The sequence below is a fragment of the Triticum dicoccoides genome, chromosome 3B, assembly GCF_002162155.2.
Source record: "Triticum dicoccoides isolate Atlit2015 ecotype Zavitan chromosome 3B, WEW_v2.0, whole genome shotgun sequence".
Lineage (NCBI taxonomy): Eukaryota > Viridiplantae > Streptophyta > Magnoliopsida > Poales > Poaceae > Triticum > Triticum dicoccoides.
The window spans coordinates 201,679,386-201,694,549 of record NC_041385.1 but is presented as its reverse complement, the minus strand read 5'-3'; positions in this window follow the sequence as shown (position 1 = coordinate 201,694,549).

Below are 15,164 nucleotides of genomic sequence, written 5' to 3'. Positions count from 1 at the left end.
GATAGCGAAAGCAAAGTTAATCAGGTGTCCGGACCCCCTCCCTAAGACCACGCCGGATCCCGTGTTAACCAGGATGCTGGAGGTTGCGCCTTCGGAAGAAGGTGAAGGGGGGAACAAGGAAGCTACCGCCTCCGCGAAGGAGGCTGTCAGGAAAGGATGGATCGAGAATCCCTCTGAGGGAGTCCTGGACTAGGGGGTGTCCGGACAGCCGGACTATCATCGTCAGCCGGACTCCAAGACTATGAAGATACAAGATTGAAGACTTCATCCCGTGTCCGGATGGGACTTTCCTTGGCGTGGAACGCAAGCTTGGCGATATGTATATGTAGATCTCCTACCATTGTAACCGACTCTGTGTAACCCTAGCCCTCTCCGGTGTCTATATAAACCGGAGGGTTTTAGTCCGTAGGACACAACCATTACAACAATCATACCATAGGCTAGCTTCTAGGGTTTAGCCTCCTTGATCTCGTGGTAGATCCACTCTTGTACTACCCATATCATCAATATCAATCAAGCAGGAGTAGGGTTTTACCTCCATCGAGAGGGCCCGAACCTGGGTAAAAACATCGTGTCCCTTGTCTCCTGTTACCATCCGCCTAGACGCACAGTTCGGGACCCCCTACCCGAGATCCGCCGGTTTTGACACTGACATTGGTGCTTTCATTGAGAGTTCCTCTGTGTCGTCACCGATAGGCTTGATGGCTTCTTCAATCAACAACAACGCCGTCCGGGGTGAGACTTTTCTCCCCGGACAGATTTTTGTGTTCAGCGGCTTTGCACTGCGGGCCAATTCGCTTGGCCATCTGGAGCAGATAGAAAGCTACGCCCCTGGCCATCAGGTCAGATTTGGAAGCCTAAACTTCACGGCTGACATCCGCGGAGATTTGATCTTCGATGGATTCGAGCCACAGCCGAGCGTGCCGCACTGTCACGATGGGCATGATCTAGCTCTGCCGCCGGACAGTACCTTGGAGGCCGCACACAAATCCGCTCCGACCCATATCTCGGAGCCGACCGCGCAGATCGAGGACCGGTGGCTGGACACCGCCTCGGGAGCTGCAACTGCTACGGCGATGGAGCCGAATACTGACCTTGTCCCTTATAAAGCTCATGACTCCGAGGTGCCGGACTCCTTGCCAGACTCCGAACCTCCTGCGCCCCTACCAGTCGAATCCGATTGGGCGCCGATCATGGAGTTCACCGCTGCGGACATCTTTCAGCACTCACCCTTTGGCGACATCCTGAATTCGCTAAAGCATCTCTCGTTATCAGGAGAGCCCTGGTCGGACTGCGGTCAGGATGGTTGGGATGCGGACGACGAAGAAATTCAAAGCCCACCCACCACCCACTTTGTAGCCACTGTCGACGATCTAACTGACATGCTAGACTACGACTCCGAAGACATCGACGGTATGGACGACGATGCCGGAGACTACCAAGAACCAGCGCCTACCAAGCACTGGAAGACCACCTCAACTCATGATGTATATATGGTGGACACCCCAAAAGGAAGTGATAACGAGGAACAACGGGACGCGGCAAAAGGCAATCCCGCCGACAAACAACCAAAGCGGCGACGCAGGCGCCGCCCTAAGTCCCGCCTCGACAAAAACAGCACTCCTAATGACCCAGCAATAGAGCAGGGCAAACCAGTAGGCGACGAACATGCAATCAAGCAACCATCCGAACAGGACGAATCGGATAATCAATCCATGCCCGGCGAAAATAACAGCCCAGACGATCTCACGCCGGACATGCCACCGGAGCATAAGAACCTTCACAAAATACTTGTCGCCACTGCAAGAAGTCCGAAAAAGGAAAAACGGAAGCTCAAAACAGCGGAAGACATACTCAAAATGAGGTGGAGCAAAGTACTCAAGACCGCGGACAAATATGGCAATAGCCACCAAACAAAGAGCTACCCGAAGCGCAAGCTGCTGCCAGAATTCGACGAGGAGGCCATAGAGCCCCCACAGTCAAAAAGCAAAGAGGCCGCCTGGCCGGATAGACGACCAGATGACAGGCCAAAAGCGACAAGCGGCGCCGCACACAAGACGACACATGATCCTCATAAAACAGATGGCCCGGTCAGGTCCATTTATGGGCCAAAAAATAGGGCCCCAGGAAGCAACACAACACGCCGCATGTTCGAAGATAACGGCACGCCTAAATACAGGGGCGCCGCACACCCACTATGTTTCACCGACGAGGTGCTGGATCATGAATTTCCAGCGGGATTCAAACCCGTAAACATAGAGGCATACGACGGAACAACAGACCCCGGAGTCTGGATTGAAGATTACATACTGCACATACACATGGCTAGAGGAGATGATCTCCATGCCATAAAATATCTACCCCTCAAGCTCAAAGGGCCAGCTCGACATTGACTCAAAAGCCTCCCAGAAAATACTGTTGGAAGTTGGGAAGAGCTCGAGGACGCGTTTAGAGCAAATTTTCAAGGGACTTATGTCCGCCCTCCGGATGCAGACGATTTAAGTCACATAACTCAACAGCCCGGAGAGTCAGCGCGCAAATTCTAGAACAGGTTTCTTACCAAAAAGAACCAAATAGTCGACTGTCCGGACGCCGAAGCCTTAGCAGCTTTTAAACATAATGTCCAAGACGAATGGCTCGCCAGACACCTCGGCCAAGAGAAGCCGAGAACAATGGACACGCTAACAAGCCTCATGACCCGCTTTTGCGTAGGGGAAGACAGCTGGCTAGCAAGATGCAGCACCAGCGACCCGAGTACATCTGAGATCAGAGATGGAAACAGAAAATCACGGCGCAGAAAGAACCAGCGCCGAAACAAAGAAAAAAGCCCAAAGAACACGGCGGTCAACGCCGGATTCAAAAGCTCGCGTCCGAACAGCAAAACACTGCCTCTTAAGGACAACAGTGATGAGCTATCCAACTTAAACAAAATTTTGGATCGGATATGTCAAATCCACAGCACCTATGGTAGGCCTGCAAACCACACCCACTGAGATTGTTGGGTCTTCAAACAGTCCGGCCGACTCAACACCGAACACAAGGGGCTCGACACGCCAAACGAGGATGATGACGAACCCCACCAGCAGAGTGCCAGAAAACAAAAGACTTTCCCACAAGAAGTCAAAATAGTAAACTCACTTCACGTGATAATACGGAACAACAGTGCGGCACCCGCCAGAGTAGGTATTGCACGGTCCACCCCAGCGGAACCTCGAGATTGGATGTCAAAACCAATTACTTTCGACCACCTGGACTATTCCAGAAGTATTCGAAATGCAGGATGGACTGCTCTGATATTGGATCCTATAATCGACGGACTACAATTTACACAAGTCCTGATGGATGGCGGCAGCGATTTAAACCTGCTATATCCGGACACAATTCGCAAGTTGGGGATAGACCTTACTAAAATTCGAAATAGCCGCACTTCCTTCAAAGGAGTGACGCCAGGCCCTTACGCCAAGTGCACGGGCTCCTTACTACTAGAAGTTGTGTTCGGGTCACCCGACAACTTCCGACGCAAAAAGCTAATCTTTCATGTCGCCCCATTCAAAAGTAGCCATCAAGCACTATTGGGACGTGAAGCTTTTGTCCGCTTTAATGCAATACCACACTACGCGTCTCTTACACTTAAAATGCCCGGTCCACGCGGCATCATCTCATTAAAAGGTCGTTCAAGACCCCGGACACGGCTAGACGAGTCCAGCATAAATAAGCTAGGGGCTCCCTAGCCGCACACCCCTTTACAAGGGGCTGTGCGTATGAGCTAATATAAGCTCAGCTTTATTCATTCATTCATATTTCGATTTTTAATTCATTTTTTGCACGATTACTTTTCAAACTAAGTTCCTCTCTTTTACAGATGAAGAGCGTGTTACACCCGTCCAGGATACAGCACAACGGAGACACATGCGCAGACGTGCAGTAGGGACCCGTTGCAAGGATTCTTTTCAGATTAAGACCCTGCGTAAACCTTTTTTACTGTCTCTTGTTGCTATACATCCCCTGGTTTCTCATCATAACCAGAGAGGAGGCTGACGTTTTGGCATCGGCCGCGTCAGAGGACCTTGTGTGTACCTGGACACTAGGGGCTTAGGGCATTGATCTGCCCGTCATCATAAAGACCGAACACCTCAGGGAGTGTTCAGCATCTCGAGTTAGGCCTTATATGCATCAGCTCTGAATCATGTCTTTGGTCAAATGTTGGGTTTGCCCGGCTCCTGTGTTTTGCTGCCTTACGTTCTGTATCATCGGCTAACGCGGCACCAGGAGAACTGCTGCGATTGTGCCCTGGTTCGGCCGGGCGAGCACCTCAGTAGAGAAAGCCGAAAACTGACTGTCATGATACAACGAGAGACTGGTCAACCACTCGATCGACTACCGGAATGTTTAGAATTCCTCCGCTTTGATGAAGGACCGTTTCCCAGTCAGGCACATACGCGCCCCAAATTCGGAAAGCGTGGTGCCCCTAGGGGCTATATCGTAGACCCACCCTCGAACTCCTATGGCTAAGTGAAAGTGATAAAGCATTATAGTCCGGTTGCCTTGTTTGCTATGCTACCACCTCCTTCACAGGACCGAGACGTCGGATTAAGTGTGAAAATGCGCTATTTTTGCAAACACCCCCGCACCTTGTGCGTGGGGGCTGAAGCCGACGACTGCCATCTTTCAGGTTATACGCACATATACATAAACGGCCGCACAGGAGATATTTCAATACTTGAACGCACAAGTACAAAAAGCGCTTACATCATAAACATCGTTTTACAAACCATAACGTTCATTTGAACATGACATTTTTTGAGCACTGTGACTCTATTACACGAGCACCACGCAGAACTTCCCCAAAATAGTGCTCGGCGGGTAACCGGCTCTCGTCCAAACCCTGGGTCGCAACAGCGGTGGCATCCATCTCTGTCCAGTGTGTCTTCACACGGGCGAGGGCCATCCGTGCACCCTCTATGCAGGCCGACCGCTTCATCGCCTTGATATGCGGCACCGCCCCAAGAAATTGCTGCAATAAGCCAAAATAACTCTTCGGCTTAGGCCTATCCGTCAAGACATGAGCCACGATATCTGTCATGGCAAGGCCGGACAGCCTATTCAGCTCAGCCCACTCAGCCAGCCGATCGGTCAGCGGAAGTGAACGCTCCGGACTATGGAATTGAGACCAAAACAGCTCTTTCGTCTTGTGATCCTTCTGACTTCGGAAGTGCACAACGGCATCTGCCGCACTCGCCGCTAAATCCATATAAGGATCCTCAGGACCCCACAGCTGGCCAAGCTGAGCATACTTTGGATCTGTAAACCTATGGCGCAGCAGAAAGGGCTTGCCAGCCACAATGTCTTCGGCCTGGCGCAGCTCCTCCTTTATAGCCCGCATTGCAGAACGGGCATCCTTGGCTTCGGCGGTGGCCTTTTCCAGGTCTTCTTGCTCCGCTAGGCGTTCCTTTTCAAGAACCTCATTGCGGTTGGTAGCATCTTTCAACTTCACGGCCATTTCGGCCATCTCCTCCCTGCTTCGGCAGTGTGCAGCCCTTTCGGCTTCTAGCTCTTCGGCCGCCCTCGAGGCAGCCGCATCACTCCTTCTGGCTTGCTCCTTGGCTTGAGCAAGTTCTGCCCGAAGGCTCTCCACAGCAGCGGCACCATCTGCATTGAGCACACATGTTGTAAGGAGTGGGCTTCGGCTCCCTTACTAGGTGACCACAGAGAAAAAACCTACCTTGTGACTCGTCAAGTCGTTTATTGACCAGCGCGATGTCCGCATCCGCAACGTCGAGCTGCCGCTTTAGTTCGGCAACTCCATCAGTCCGGCTAGCCACCGAACTATCCGCCACCTGCATAGGAAAGGCGAAAATCAATACCTAGGATTTTGATCCTCGGCACGCTGTCGTTCTCGACACCCTACCGAGTCTCAGGGGCTACTATCTATATAGGGCGCACTTTATGTGTAAAACTGTCAAAGGGTATGTCATTTTTACATACCTCAAACCCCGCCAGCGAACTCCTGACGGCATCACGCAATCCACCTTCGGCGGATGAAATTCTTTCAATCACCGTACTCATCAGTGTACGGTGACCTTCTGAGATAGACGCCCTCTCAAGCAGATCCTTCAGCTCCCCCGGCCGCAGACCAGTTGGTGCCGAACTATTCGGCCCTGCCGGACTCGGGGATACCCTCCGTGATGACACTTCAGGCTCGTCCACCCTATCCGATGGTGCGGCAGATGGAGGCGTCTCGCTCTCCATCATCTCCGGATGGAGTTCCCCCGAAGACGAGCTCATCTGAGAAGGACGGAGATCCGAACTACAAGGTAAAAACTTAAGTTACCCTCAGAAGCACAAATAGGGATGTCCCTTATTACAAATCTCCCTTTCTTCTACTTACGGCTCGCTGGAGGGCTGATTCTTTAGGGGAGACTGTGCGGTCGGAGTCTCTCCGGACGCAGGACCCTCCGGTGAAGATCTCTTCCCCCGCTTCGGGGCTTTGGCCTCCGGGTTCCCAGAAGCGGTCCTCTTCTCCCCTTGGAAGGAGGGATTCTCGATCCCCCTTCCTCAAAAGCCTCCTTGGTTGAGGCGGTAGTTCCTTGTTCTCCCCTTCGCCTTCCTCTGAAGGCGTAACCTCCAGCATCCTGACCAGCACGGGATCCGGCGCGGTCTCTGGGAGGGGGGCCGGACACCGTATCAGTTTTGCTTGCGCTATCCACTCCTGTTTAGAGGACAGCTGGTTAAAAGGCGAATCATGGAAAGGCAAACCAACGGTATGTCCGGACTCAGAGCTACTTACTTGTGTATCCAGGCGATTGTAGCTTAGGCCGGCGTCCTCGGTCAATTCCGGACACATCTCTTGTGATCCGAAGAACAATTTGTACATCTCCACAGGCGTCGTACCCATGAAGTGTTGGAGAATTCGTGGTCCCTCCGGATTAAACTCCCACAGCCGGAGAGGACGGCGTTTGCAGGGCAGGAGACGCCTAATCAGCATGACCTGCATCACCACGACTAGATCGATCTCCCTCGCTTGGAGGTCTCGAATCCGGCCCTGCAATAGGGGCACGTCCTTTGACGGCCCCCAGTTGAGCCCTTGGCTGACCCATGACATCAGCCGCTGTGGAGAGCCCGAGCGGAAGATGGGCGGCGGCTTCTACCTGCTGCCCCCGGGAGCAGTTGTGTAGAACCACTCCTGCTGCCACAAGCCGAGCTCCTCCTGGAAAGAGCCCTCGGGCCATGGAGCGTCGGCCCTTCTGCTTACAACCGCCCCGCCGCACTCTGCTTGACGCCCCTCGATCATCTTCGGTTCCACGTCAAAGGTCTTAAGCCACAAGCCGAAGTGAGGGGTGACGTGGAGGAAGGCTTCGCAGACGACAATGAATGAAGAGATGTGGAGGATGGACTCTGGAGCCAAGTCGTGGAATTCCAACCCATAGTAAAGCATGAGCCCTCTCACAAAAGGATCCATCGGGAAGCCTAAACCCCGACGAAGGTGGGATACAAACACGACATACTCGCCGGGCTCGGGGGTGGGAATGACTTGCCCTTTGGTGGGCAACCTATGCGAAATCTCGTAAGTCGGGTACTTGGCCTCTCGCAGCTTTAGCACGTCCTCTTCCGTGACGGAGGAGGGCATCCACCAGCCCTGTAGGTCAGAGCCGGACATTGTTGAAGGTCCGAAGCACTCGAATATGGGGCTCTGGGTGTTGGAACTCGGGGCAAGGAGCAGATTCGATTGAGGATTGAAGAAAAGAAACGAGCCTTGGTCCCATTATAAAGAAGGAGAATACCAAGAGCCGTCCCCGTGACCGTTCGGGACTCGCCTCCGATGGAGGGGGCGTGGCAACATGCACGGTTGGGTTACCCACGTCTGTATTGATGGGAATCCCGGAATAAGGGGAACACGATCTCTGCTTCGACAAGACGTGCCAAGGAAACCGCTTCGCTAAACGCGCTGAGGTGGTATAATAAAAAATGATTCAAGTAAAGGCTTGGTAGTGGCGTGGTGTCATGCCACAAAATACGTCAGCAGATTGAACTTGTGTGCATATTATTCTCTCTACGGTGGAATGTGGAATTTATTTTGCAGAGCCGGACACTATCCTGGTGTTCACAAATCTTCTATGAAATATTCGGAGGAGGAACCCGCCTTGCAATGCCGAACAATATGCGCGCCGGACTCATCGTCATTGAAGCCTGGTTCAGGGGCTACTGAGGGAGTCCTGGACTAGGGGGTGTCCGGACAGCCGGACTATCATCGTCAGCCGGACTCCAAGACTATGAAGATACAAGATTGAAGACTTCGTCCCATGTCCGGATGGGACTTTCCTTGGCGTGGAATGCAAGCTTGGCGATATGGATATGTAGATCTCCTACCATTGTAACCGACTCTGTGTAACCCTAGCCCTCTCCGGTGTCTATATAAACTAGAGGGTTTTAGTCCGTAGGACACAACCATTACAACAATCATACCATAGGCTAGCTTCTAGGGTTTAGCCTCCTTGATCTCGTGGTAGATCCACTCTTGTACTACCCATATCATCAATATCAATCAAGTAGGAGTAGGGTTTTACCTCCATCGAGAGGGCCCGAACCTGGGTAAAAACATCGTGTCCCTTGTCTCGTGTTAGCATCCGCCTAGACGCACAGTTCGGGACCCCCTACCCGAGATCCGCCGGTTTTGACACCGACACCCTCCATCCAAGGGAAGAAGAGGACCGCCTCTGAAGACCCGGAGACCATGGTCTCAAAGCGGGGGATGAAATCTTCATCAGAGAGTCCTGCGCCGAGAGATGCCTCGGCCGCATTGTGACCCCAAGGGGATCAACCCTCCACCGAGCCGTACGTAAAAAGGGGAGTTTTTTTAAAATAAAGGATATCCCTACCCTATTTCTGATGAAGATAACCAAAATTTTACCTTGTAGTTCGGATCTCGGCCCTTCTCAGCAGAGCTCATCTTCGGGGGATCTTCGTCCGGAGATGATGGAGAGCAAAACGCCTCCCCCTGCCGTACCGTCTTGCGAGGTGGGCGACCCTGAGCAGTCGTCGCGGAGGGTTTCTCCGAGTTCGGCAGGGCCGGAAGGCAGTGGTATGTCCCCTCAAAGCCATCCACGTCCGGCCTTCAAAAAAGGCCATCGGACAAGTCCGACACCACCTGGTGTACGGTCGGAGGAGCTGAAGGATCTGCTCGGGCGAGCGTCTATCTCAGAAGATCACCGTCCGTTAATGGGTACGGTGATTGAAAGGATTTCATCCGCTAAGAGCGGATTGCACGAAGCCGTCAGAAGTTTACTAACAGGTTTTGAGGTACGCAAAATGATGTACCTTCTAATAGTTCCGCATATAAAATGCGCCCTGTGTAGATAGTAGCCCCTGAGGCTCGGTGTGTTGTCAAAAATGACAGCGCGCCGAGTATCATAATCCCAGGTATAATGTGTCGCCCATCCTATGTAGGTGGCGAAGGGTCCGGTGGCTAGCCGGACTGATGAATTTGCCGAACTAAAGCGGCAACTTGACGTGGCAGATGCCGACATCGCGCTTGTCAATAAGCGACTTGATGAGTCACAAGGTATGCAATTTCTCCGCGGACACCTGGTAAGGGAGCTTGATGCCCGTGCCTTACAACATGTATGCTTGATGCAGATGGTGCCGCTGCCATGGAGAACATCGGGCGGAGCTCGCTCGAGCCAAGGAGTAGGCCAGAAAGAGTGATGCGGCTTCCTTAAAGGCGGCTATCGGATTTAGGGTTCTGGTAGACCCTTGAGGTTCGAACACTGGGGTGCGCGCGGAGATTTTGCCTTCTACCTACCTGTTCCTCACCGAATCGCTGGGATCTAAACTACGAAAAGAACAACACAAGAGACACAGGGTTTATACTGGTTCAAGCCACCATTGTGGTGTAATACCCTACTCCAGTGTGTGGTGTGATGGATTGCCTCTTGGGCTGATGATGAACAATACAAGGAAGAACAGCCTCGCGAGGGTCTGTTCTTGTGGTGCGTTGTCCCTTTGGAGGGGTTGATTCCAGATGCCCTATACTATGGTGGCTAGTCCTATTTATAGGCAAAGGCCCTGGAACTCTTCCCAAATATTGAGCGGGAAGGGCGCCAACAATTGGCCATTTTGAAGGGGAACATCTGGTACACTTATCCTGACTAAAGTTGGTCCTCGCCTGTCAAAGGCTCTGGTGGTGACGCCGGCTTGGGCTCCACGATGACCTCCATCCTGCCGTTGGACTGGTCTTGGTCTTGTTGCACCGAAATGGATGCCTTTGCTTGATGCTCTCGCCTGCGGTTGCTCCCCTTGCACCAAAGAGGAAAGAAGGACACTACGCGGGCTGGCGCCCGGCTGGCGCCCTTGGTCGTCATGGCTTGCGTCATGGGCACCTCGCGAGGTACCCCGCCTTGAACTCTCTGCCTCCTCGTGAGCCAGCCTGGTGAGGCCGTGCCTAAGGAAGCTCCTTGTCGTCCGCCCCGCGAGGCTTGGCCCCTCGGGAGGGTCTTGAGCTTGTGTTGATGAAGATGGGCCGTGCTGGGCCCCCTTTGAGCCACGCTGCAGGCCGCAGGCAGGCAAGTCTGGGGACCCCCGTTCCCAGAACGCCAACAGTAGCCCCCGGGCCCAAGGCACGCCCGGACTTGGCCGAGCAGAGAGGCGAAAGGGCAAGTGCGAAGCGTCGCGGGCCCTAAAAGCCTGCGGCCTTGGGCGCTGCTTGGCGGTTGATTGGACATGGGCGTCTCCGCAACCGCGCGAGTTGATAAGGAGCGGCATCTGCCCTTTGCCTCCTTTGCTTTCTCCAGTTGCTGCTCAGATCCCCTTTCTTGCGCCTCTCCTTCCTGCCTTCGAAATCTTCAGATCTACTCCATCAGCATGCCCTAGCCAGACATGGCGCCTCGCCAGGCCCCGGCCGGAGCTTGGTATTCGTCCGCCTTGGACTCGCCGAACGTGTCGGAGGCGAGCCTTGCCCGGGTGCGCCAGATGGCGGCGGCGCAGGGCATCGACGGGGCGAAGGTGTTCAAGGCCGGCTCTGCCCTCCGTGAGGGCCAAGGGAGCACCTTCTATCCGCTCTTCATGAGCACCATTATCGCCGGTCTGGTGCCTCCCTTCTTTGAGTTCTTCTTCTCTGTCCTCCGCCATTATAATCTTCAAGCTCTGCACCTCCACCCCAACTCTGTCCTTCTTCTGGCGATCTTCGCCTACTATTGCGAGGCTCAGTAGGGGTGAAGCCCTCAGTGGCCTTGCTGCGCCACTACTTCTCCCTCCGGACGTCTCGTGGTTCCGTCTCTGCGTGTGCGAGCTTCGTCGCGTACGGCATCTCCATCGCCATTTCGAACCCCAGGAAAAGGATTGAGGGCTTCAGGAGCAAGTGGGTCTTAGTAGATGCTGGGCGCGTCCACCCCCGGCTGATCTTGCCTACGGGGCACCCCTTGAGCTCCGACGACTGGTCTCGAGTGGAGCTTGTGGACCCCCGCGCAAGGCTGGTGTTGGAGAAGATGGACGCGGATCTGAGGCCGGCCAGCATGGCGGCGGCGAAGCTGAGTGGCACATCGCTGCTGAGGGAGTTCCTGGAGCATCAGCTGGCTCCGCTTTGTCAGTACTCACTTCCGATGTGGAGGCCCCATGTCACGCCCAATATGCGACCCTATCCAAAAGGAACTCGAAGGTCCCACCAAGGATAGACCCGCATATTGAAACGCTTTTGCAAGGTGGATATCATTACATCAACATTACATAATAGATGGGGATACATACAAGAGGCATACAGTGCCACACGAAAACAACATCATCTCATACATAAGATCAACATCCGACTACGGATGAAACACAAACAGAAGCTCAAACGACATCCACCCTGCTAGCCCAGGCTGCCGACCTGGAACCTATCCCCTGATCGAAGAAGAAGCAGAAGAAGAACTCCAAAACAAGCAACATCGCTCTCGCGTCATGAACATCGCATAACATGTACCTGCAACTGTTGTTGTAGTAATCTGTGAGCCACGAGGACTCAGCAATCCCATTACCATGGGTATCAAGACTAGCAAAGCTTAAAGGGAAAGGAAGGGGTAAAGTGGTGAGGTTGCAGCAGCGACTAAGCAAGTATGGTGGCTAACATACGCAAATGAGAGCGAGAAGAGAAGCAAAGGAACGGTCGTGAAGCTAGTAATGATCAAGAGGTGATCCTGAACTCCTACTTACGTCAAACATAACCCAAAGACCGTGTTCACTTCCCGGACTCCGCCGAGAAGAGACCATCACTGCTACACACGCGGTTGATGCATTTTAATTTGGATCAGGTGTCAATATCTATAACCGGACATTAACAAATTCCCATCTGCCACATAATTGTGGGCACGACTCTCGAAAGTTTATACCCTGCAGGGGTGTCCCAACTTAGCCCATGATAAGCTCTCGCGATCAACGAAGGATATACCTTCTCCCAGGAAGACCCGATCAGTCTCGGAATTCCGGTTTACAAGACATTTCGACAATGGTAAAACAAGACCAGCAAAGCCGCCCGATGCACCGACAATCCCGATAGGAGCTGCACATATCTCGTTCTCAGGGAAACACCGGATAGGTCAGCCTACGAGTAAAACCAGACCTCAAGTTGCCCCGAGGTGGCCCCGCAGTCTGCCCGGTTCGGACCAACACTTAGAGAAGCACTGGCCCGGGGGGGGGGGGCTAAAATAAAGATGACCCTCGGGTTGGCCGACCCAAGGGAAAGGTATAGGTGGTGGTGAGGCAAATGGTAAAACCAAGGTTGGGCCTTGCTGGAGGAGTTTTATTCAAAGCGAACCGTCAAGGGGGTCCTATAAATCACCCGACCGCGTTAGGAACGCAAAAATCCGGGAACATAACACCGGTATGACGGAAACTAGGGCGGCAAGAGTGGAACAAAATACCAGGCATAAGGCCGAGCCTTCCACCCTTTACCAAATATATAGATGCATTAATAATATAAGAGATATTGTGATATCCCAACATAACCCTGTCCACCATGGAGCAATCTTCAACTTCACCTGCAACTAACAATGCTATAAGAGGGGCTGAGCAAAAGCGGTAACATAGCCAAGCAATGGTTTGCTAGGAAGGGTATCAAAGGTTAGAGGTTCATGGCAATTTGGGGAGGCTTGAAGAGCAAATGATAGGTAACACAGCATAGCGATAGAACGAAGCAACTAGCATAGCAATGATAGTAGTGAGATCCAGGGTAGCGGTCATCTTGCCTGAAATCCTGCAAGGAAGAAGAACGAGTCCATGAAGAAGATGAAGCCACAAAGACGAACCACACGTAGACGAACGAATCCTCACGATCGCAACGAAACGGGAACTATCGAGAAGAAGCACACAACATGGTAAACACACCACACATAGACAAGACATGATGCACAAACAAGCATGATGCATGACAAAGCTACATGAAGCTACTCATGGCAAGAGATGATGCAAACAAGAACAACACATCAAGGAAAGTTTAAATGAGGTCGGAAACAACATATAACAATTCCAGTAAGTCCTCATATGCAAATTTCGAAATTGGTCCAGATCTGAATAAACATTATGTTCAAGTTGTTAAACAGCAAGTTAAGATGCACCAATATGATCTACACGAGATTCTAGTCAAGTTACATATAAAGTTCATTAGATTCGGAGCTACGGCCTAGAAGATATGAGCGAAAACAAGTTAAGCATGGTATTGATGCAAAATGCATACAAACATCAAGCGAACACCTCAAAACAAGGATGCAACATGATAATATGAAACTACATGCAAAATCAAGCAAGTTTCATATAGAGCACACTCAAAACGGAGCAACGGTTTAACACATACACTATACAAGACATAACAACAATCTGTCCATAACAGCAACTAGGCATCTAGCAAGCATCAAAACAACATGCTACAGCACCCCAACGTAAGAACAAAAGGCATGGGCATGAAGTACAGGTAAGGCATGACGAAAATGAACACTGAGCTATCTCCAGAAAAGACTAGAACATGCTCAAAAGGACATGGTAAGAATGCAAATAATAACAGTTTCAGACTTTGCAGAAATAACATCAGGTTGCAATGTTTAGAGCTATCAAACAACATGTTACAGGAACTTATCATGGAAAACAAAGGCATGGCATGACTCTACTAATTGCATAGAACAAAAGTCCCTTACTGACCATGAGCCAAAAAGGCACAGAAAATATGATGGCACCCATGTAAACATGGCAAGTTTAAATGACAGATTCAAACATGGCAGGAACAACAATAAGTAGGCATGTTGGTGAGCTTGAACCACTCACCACAAATCAATACATGGCATGGCAAGGAAACCAACAGTAAGAAGACATGTTTATGAAGCTAAGCATGGCAAGATCAAGATCATAGGGTGCATGGATCACTAGAAAAGCACATGGCCAAAACTGGACTTCATGTTAACAGGCTGATAGCAACATTATTTAGCAAGTTTGGAGCAAGATAACAACAAGCTACAGTAGTCTATAAATGCAACCAGGGGCACGAATGGATAGAGCATGAAATGTATAACAAAACATCCTTAGTGAACATCTCCAGAATATGCATAGAATGACCAGTAGCAGCAGGTTTACATAGCAACAAAATATAACAGAATCAGTCAGGAAAACAGCAACAACAAGTACCCTACTTAACAAGCTCGATGCACTCACTACACAAGTCACAAAAAAACATGGATAGCACCACTGGAAAGATGGCATAGCATAGATCAAAACACATGTAGACATCAACCTCATAGGATGTACACATCAAACATGGCAAAAATGACAAATGAGTATGTTATAACAATTCCAGCAGATTAATATCAACATGCACACTTCCAACAGCATTTCGGGCATCAAGATGAACTCAAATGAACATGATGCAATGGAATGAAATGAAGTACTCGTTGAGGCGAACAATTTGACATATAACACGCACGAAACGGAGCAGTACATAGGGAGGTATGATGTGACGAACATGGCACGATAATGTGAAAAACTAGGGACGGGCGAAATTGGGGACAACCTTTGCAGATCTAGATCGGGCACGGGTCTCGAGGCTCGCCGGAGCAAACTCGCCGGAGTTGCGGGGAATGGCCGGAGAAGGGCCGGCGGAGGCGGATCTAGCCCTCCCACGGCTGGCTCCGGTCGGGGAGGAGGAGGCGCGG